This window comes from Aulostomus chinensis, chromosome 1, assembly GCF_037954235.1.
Source record: "Aulostomus chinensis isolate RoL2024-O1b breed Wild chromosome 1, RoL_Achi_v1.0, whole genome shotgun sequence".
Taxonomy (NCBI): Eukaryota; Metazoa; Chordata; class Actinopteri; order Syngnathiformes; family Aulostomidae; genus Aulostomus; species Aulostomus chinensis.
In genome coordinates, this window is record NC_141320.1 from 38,153,503 (window position 1) to 38,161,406 (window position 7,904).

Below are 7,904 nucleotides of genomic sequence, written 5' to 3' on the forward strand. Positions count from 1 at the left end.
TCACCAATATGAGCCTTCAGTCTGTCAGGGGGTAGAATTCAGTCACCACCAATGACATCAGAGTCAGAGTTTAGACATCAAAGACAGACATTAAAGCCTCTCTGATAAAACAAAAATATCCTGCAATATTTTTTTCCAAAGTGAGACCCTCTTTATTCTCTAGTTTAATCTGCTGCAATAATAATGAGCATCTTTGTCAGTCTACTGATGAATGTCAGATATCTTTGATGACCAAACCTGGACGTTTGTCTCAGTTTGACTGGAAGTCTCATTCATTCATTTCTCCTCCATGATTTCCTGCAATGATTTCCTGGTTCTGCTCCATTCAGGTTCAGAGAGCTGAGATTAAAATCACTCAGGAATAAAAGAGGAGACACCAACAAGTCAGCATGGAAGAGGAGCAGCTTTTCAAACTGGTCACCCTGGCTGCTGGTCTGGGCCTCCCTTTGCCTCGGTGCTCCTTGAACCAGTGAAGGTCCTGGTCCAGTCTTCTCCACTGAGTCCTCGTCAACAGGGAGCACCTCCCCACCAGAGAGGTGCAGGGCAAAGGAAAGGAAAACTCCAACCAGAATGAACGCTGCACTAAAAACTGCCCTCCATTTCTTGAGGGGAACGTTGGGTCTTCCTCAGGCAAACGGCAGTCAGCAGTGGCTCAACATCTGAACTGAGCCCAGACCTGGTCAGCTGATCATTCACCAGCTCAGCCCCTCCCACTCATGACGAAGACCTTGAAAACCCCAACATCACCTCCTCCACCTCAGTCTGGCGTGTGTGGATGGAGGGCTGTGATGTCAGCGGCGATGACATCACTGACACAAACACACTGATCTCTGACTGGTTTGGTCTGAGTGGGATTCAGTGACATCACACCACCTGCACCAGATGAAGGGGCGGGGCATCCAGGAGCTGTGACATCACTGGTGACTCTTGTTGGGCCGCCTTCTTGGCCAAAGTGGAGGAGAACAGGACCCAAATACAGACGGGGGAGAGGAGCGTTCAACAAAAGGAGGCTTGAATGATGAAAAGACAAAGAACAACAAAGGAACTCAAAGCACCAACAGAGGAGAAAAGACAAAGTAGCAAACAAAAGCCAAACTTCCACTGGAAACTTGGAGGAGCTGGAACAGGAGGGGGAGAACATGAGGCTGAGAACCCTGGAGAATGAGAGGTGGACAAATCCACCAGCGCAGCATCAGGAGAGCAAAGAAACCAGAAGGAGCTTTGAGGAGCTGCTCATCCACCCAGATGGAGAAGCAGCCATCTTGCTCTTCTGACGCCGACCGGCAGAAGGAACAGAGGAGGTGAGGGGCCTCACGTTGTCATGGCAACATGGAAACATTCCACTCTATCAGTGGTGCCTCCATCAGACGCACTTTGTCTTTGTGAAGATCAAAGTGAAAGGAAATAATAAAATAAAACAGTGAAGGCTGCATGAACCGAGTGACACACTTGAGGATGACATCAGCGAAATGTGTGATGTCACACTGCTGAGTCGTGAGGTCACCACCAGAGAACAAATGAGTGATGAGATGCTGATTATTGACTCTCTACTTTAAATGATCTCACTCTCTTCCAGCTGGAAGAAGTTTGAGGATGAATGAAGTCAAGAAATGGAAAAATGTAGAACGTTCACGTCATTACATGTTGTTCTCCATTGGGTCACTAGGGGGCAGCACCTACCTGCAACTCCTGTGAGCCCTCAGTCTCACCTCATTTTCAGGCTCCAACTAAAATGAAGCTTCAACTCTTCTGAATCCTCTCCACCTGCCAGGTCTGTTTGAAACTTCCAGGTTTGATCAACATCCCAGTCTGAACACATCTACAGGTCAGCAGTGACCACAGCGCCACCAACTGGCATCTGGAGAAATCAACTCCAGATGTTCCCAGACGGGGAAAACCTGCTCTTCCTGGCTGGTTCACCTCTGGAAACGAAGCTCCAATTAATGCGCGAACCAGAGGGAGGAAACCACGGCATTTCACGGGTTTAGATTTAGACCCTCAGGCCAAGCCGGAGAAGCAGGTCCTGAATCAGTCACGTGGTCACTGCCGGCTGGTGAGGCTTCGGACGTCACCACATACGTCATCAATACGCGCTTCTGAAAAAGAAATCCTTGATTCCTCGACTCATCACTACTGCTGCTACCAGGTTTGTGAGTTCAGCAAAACTTAGCGGGTCTGGAGTGGCACAGAGGACAGAGCTTGGACTCTGTGTTTCTAAACAGTTGCTCTCTTCTACACAAAGACATTAAAACAAGAGTTAAAAATAACTTTAAAAAGTGGATCTCTTGGCATCAAGTCTTCTCTTTTATTCAGTATCTGGGTTGTTGAGCCTCTTCCTTGAAGTAACTCACACTTGGACACCTGAAGACGTCTCTTATAGCCAGTTTTCTATTCTTTGACATCCTTCACCTGCTATCATGAGCACGGCTCTAGATAAACCTGCTATCATGAGCACGGCTCTAGATTAACCTGCTATCATGAGCACGGCTCTAGATTAACCTGCTATCACGAGCATGGCTCTAGATTAACCTGCTATCATTAGCATGGCTCTAGATTAACCTGCTATCATGAGCATGGCTCTAGTTTAACCTGCTATCATGAGCATGGCTCTAGTTTAACCTGCTATCATGAGCATGGCTCTAGTTTAACCTGCTATAGCGAGCACGGCTCTAGATTAACCTGCTATCATGAGCATGGCTCTAGATTAACCTGCTATCATGAGCATGGCTCTAGATTAACCTGCTATCATGAGCATGGCTCTAGTTTAACCTGCTATCACGAGCATGGCTCTCGATTCACCTGCTATCACGAGCACATCTCTAGTTTAATTTGCTATCATGAGCATGGTTCTAGGTTAACCTGCTATCACGAGCACATCTCTAGTTTAACCTGCTATTACGAGCACGGCTCTAGATTAACCTGCTATCACGAGCACATCTCTAGTTTAACCTGCTATAACGAGCACGGCTCTAGTTTAACCTGCTATAACGAGCACGGCTCTAGTTTAACCTGCTTTCACGAGCACGGCTCTAGTTTAACCTGCTATCATGAGCACGGCTCTCGATTAACCTGCTATCATGAGCATGGCTCTAGATTAACCTGCTATCATGAGCATGGCTCTAGATTAACCTGCTATCATGAGCACGGCTCTAGATTAACCTGCTATCATGAGCATGGCTCTAGATTAACCTGCTATCACGAGCACGGCTCCAGATTAAACCGCTATCATGAGCACGGCTCTAGATTAACCTGCTATCATTAGCACGGCTCTAGTTTAACCTGCTATCATGAGCATGGCTCTAGATTAACCTGCTATCATGAGCATGGCTCTAGTTTAACCTGCTATGATTAGCATGGCTCTAGTTTAACCTGCTATCATTAGCACGGCTCTAGATTAACCTGCTATCACGAGCACGGCTCTAGTTTAACCTGCTATCATGAGCATGGCTCTAGATTAACCTGCTATCATTAGCATGGCTCTAGATTAACCTGCTATCACGAGCACGGCTCTAGTTTAACCTGCTATCATGAGCATGGCTCTAGATTAACCTGCTATCATTAGCATGGCTCTAGATTAACCTGCTATCATGAGCATGGCTCTAGATTAACCTGCTATCATTAGCATGGCTCTAGATTAACCTGCTATCACGAGCACGGCTCTAGTTTAACCTGCTATCATGAGCATGGCTCTAGATTAACCTGCTATCATGAGCATGGCTCTAGATTAACCTGCTATCATGAGCATGGCTCTAGATTAACCTGCTATCACGAGCATGGCTCTAGATTAACCTGCTATCATGAGCATGGCTCTAGATTAACCTGCTATCATGAGCATGGCTCTAGATTAACCTGCTATCATTAGCATGGCTCTAGATTAACCTGCTATCACGAGCATGGCTCTAGATTAACCTGCTATCATGAGCATGGCTCTAGATTAACCTGCTATCATGAGCGTGGCTCTAGTTTAACCTGCTATCACGAGCATGGCTCTAGATTAACCTGCTAACATGAGCATGGCTCTAGATTAACCTGCTATCACGAGCATGGCTTTAGATTAACCTGCTATCATGAGCATGGCTCTAGATTAACCTGCTATCATGAGCATGGCTCTAGATTAACCTGCTATCATGAGCATGGTTCTAGATTAACCTGCTATCATTAGCACGGCTCTAGTTTAACCTGCTATCATGAGCATGGCTCTAGATTAACCTGCTATCACGAGCATGGCTCTAGTTTAACCTGCTATCATGAGCATGGCTCTAGATTAACCTGCTATCATGAGCACGGCTCTAGATTAACCTGCTATCATGAGCATGGCTCTAGTTTAACCTGCTATCATGAGCACGGCTCTAGATTAACCTGCTATCATGAGCACGGCTCTAGATTAACCTGCTATCATGAGCATGGCTCTAGATTAACCTGCTATCATGAGCATGGCTCTAGATTAACCTGCTATCATGAGCACGGCTCTAGATTAACCTGCTATCATGAGCATGGCTCTAGATTAACCTGCTATCATGAGCACGGCTCTAGATTAACCTGCTATCATGAGCATGGCTCTAGATTAACCTGCTATCATGAGCATGGCTCTAGATTAACCTGCTATCATTAGCATGGCTCTAGATTAACCTGCTATCATTAGCATGGCTCTAGATTAACCTGCTATCATTAGCATGGCTCTAGATTAACCTGCTATCACGAGCACGGCTCTAGATTAACCTGCTATCACGAGCACGGCTCTAGTTTAACCTGCTAACAGTCAGCTGTTGTACTCAGACAGGCAGAACTCATCAACAGAAACAGGAGGGAGCACAGAGTCACAAGGGAAGTTTCACTGGGCTGAGAAATGAAGTCCAAGCAGGTTCATTCTCTGATGACATCAGCCTGATTTGGAACCAGTGGAGTTGCCCCCTGCTGGCCATTACAGAAAATGCAGCTTTAAGTCCTCTGACAGTTTAAGCTTGTCAGACCTGGAGTCTGCATATAACCACATAACAAATTGTCTTAATGCAAGTGTCAGGTTGAGATTTGCTCCTGAAAATCCTGGTCTCATTGAAGACCGAGTCAATGAGGCTGCTGCAGGTTCCTCCTGACAGTGGGAGGCCCTGTGAGCAAATGTGGGAGGCTCAGTTTAGACACTTAAAGACACAGAAGGAGGAGAGGCTTTCCTTCATTGAACCAGAAAAACAAAACAAATTGTTTAGAGTGAAATTTGTGGCTGTGAGGATGATTTAGTCTCAAGTTTTTAAGAGGAATCTCAGTCCCCAACCCACTCTCGCTGTGACCTCATCTGTTGCAGCCTCTCAATCTTTGAATTCTTAGATCTGGGAAATCTGGATTTTAGTTGAAGACTTCTTGACAGGGATACAAACTTCCAGGTGTGATCTAAAAACTCTGTCATTGATCTCAAACTTCTGGCAAGTGGAACTCCTGAAAACGTAGATATGAGGGCGGAGCCAGCAGCTGATCGTTCCAGGATCCTCAGTGTGTTCACCTCACTTCAAAACCCTCAAGCTTTTCCACAATGAACAACCTCTGGGCAGCTCTGGGCCGGCCTGTCAGAGCAGCACACGCAGCTCTTCGTTTCTTACTGACTGTTGTCTTTGGCCAGTCGGCCGACCCCCCAGTCTACCCTCCCATTACTTACAACCGTTTGGAGTTGGAGCCTCAGCCAGCAGAGCACGTGTCCCTGTATGTGGTCGCCGGCTGATAAAACTCAAAGTAATTCAACATGTAATCCCAGTCAGCCTGTATTCAGTCGCATCTTAGTTTTTAAATGTTCTACGTCTCGTGTCTGAACCAGGAGGATCTTAGTGTTCTGCTCATGTCAGTGTTTCTGTGTGGACACTCCTGCCTCCCAGCTTCACCCTGCTGTAATTTGGGCTCCCATCATTGTCTTCTGTATGTCCATGGAACTGAAACTGAGGACCAGGGGACATCAGGAGACCTCCTAACTCGTTCATGGTCTTCGCCATGGAGCAGAGGCCAGCATTAACGGCATCATTAAAGAACAAGAACAGTGCCAAAGCCAACGTCAGACTTGGGAGGACGGTAAGTGTGTGTGTGTGTGTGTGTGTCAAAAACTGACCCACTTCTTTTGCCAACATGAGCCCACAGTGGTGGTGTCTCTAAAGAGGTGGAGCTCTGTCCTTCACCTGCTAGGTTCCAGCAGGCAGCTCAGGTCTAGTTTTCTTCACTGAGCCTCCATGATGAGTTTCCTCTGAGAAGTTCTTGTCCAAGGTCCCAGCTGGTAAAACCACTGTCACCAGTGATACTGGGACCCTGCAGTCCAGTGGTCTTATCAGGACCACACTGGACCTGCCGTCTTTGTTTGTTGTGTTGTTGTGCAATGTGAGAGAACGTGACAGACCATTTTATACCAAAGAAAGGCTGTGTGTGTGTGTGTGTGTGTGTGTATGTGTGTGTGTGTAACCATGTTAAACTCTTTTAAATAAATGTTTCAGCCTGCTATTATTTGGATGCTGTATGATTCCTGCAACCCCAGACTAACTCAGGTGTTCGTACTGCAACCTAAAGTATGGTGATGAGGAGAATGATGAACAATCCACAAGGTGATCAGAAAATAAGAAATGGATTCAGGAACAACAAACCCATCTCTGAACATGTGATTGAAACATGTGAGTGGGACTGGCAGAACCTGGCTTTACCTCAAAGTGTCTCATCCAGAGATCTGTGACAGGCGTCTGCTGTGGAGGGTCAGTCTGTCCGTCCACATTCAGATCATCGATGCAGCGACTCTGCTAGGATCAAACTACTCAGGATGAAACAGACCAATGTTGACATCAAGTAGCAACTCAGCAGCTGATCAACAGAGTCCTCAGCACCAGTAGAGCCTGGTCCTGGTCCCTGGGGGGCTCCAACCACCAGCCTCTCTGTTAACAGCCGAGCGCCACAGAGACTCTGAGTCTCCTGCTGTTCATGAAGAGTTTTCAGGCTAAATTCAGTGTGTGAGGTCCACACTGCACATTTGAGGGACCATGAAGGACAGAGGAGAGTCTGACTGTCATGGTGAAAGCCTTCAGCACTAGAACTGAAACAGCCCCCACCATCTTAACCCCCCCAGTCCAAACATCATCGTCCAGCCTCCAACCAGAGGTCCATCAGTGATCATGGAGCCACAGGTGGAGTCTGGATTCTTTTTTAGAATGAGACGGCAATGACAGTCCTGCCAAGTGACATCACTGACATGAATGGATGACTTCAGTCACGTGACTGGATGACTTCAGTCACGTGACTGGATGACTTCAGTCACATGACTTCAGTGCCAAACAGTGCACACTGGTGCCTACCAGTCAAAACCACCTCAGACTGTATCATTCTATATGCTTGGCTGTAGTGTGTGTGTGTGTGTGTGTGTTTTTAAAAAGGCAAAAAAGTCTTTTTTTCAGCAACAGAACTTTAATACAAACACAAAATGAAAAGCAGAACAAGCCAGAACCCAAAATATGGATTTACAGAGGAAGCGTGCTGGGCCCAGAACCCAGAGGTGGATGGATCAAAACCATCCTCTGCTAAAAGAAGGGAACAAAATAAACCTGGTTGTTTTGAAATGTGAGTCTGTTGAAGAGGGTGGAAATGGTGAGGGAGTCAGTTGTTCCTTTTGTTTTATGACAGAGACCTCATTGTTAACTAAATCATTTTAATTCTTTACTTGAAGATTCACGCTTTTTCGCTCAAAATGTTTGACAACTTCCTCCATGCTGGTGCCCCATCACACACAACAGGTGCACTTGTCCTCTTTTCTCCTCTGACCCTCAAACATTCACAGTCTTCCAGTGAACGTCCAATTGTCCTCTGAAATAAGACATGAATCTTTCCCTGCTGAGACTCCTGATCTCTGACTGTCACTAGCATGTGCTAGCAGAATACAGCACTCCTTCTTC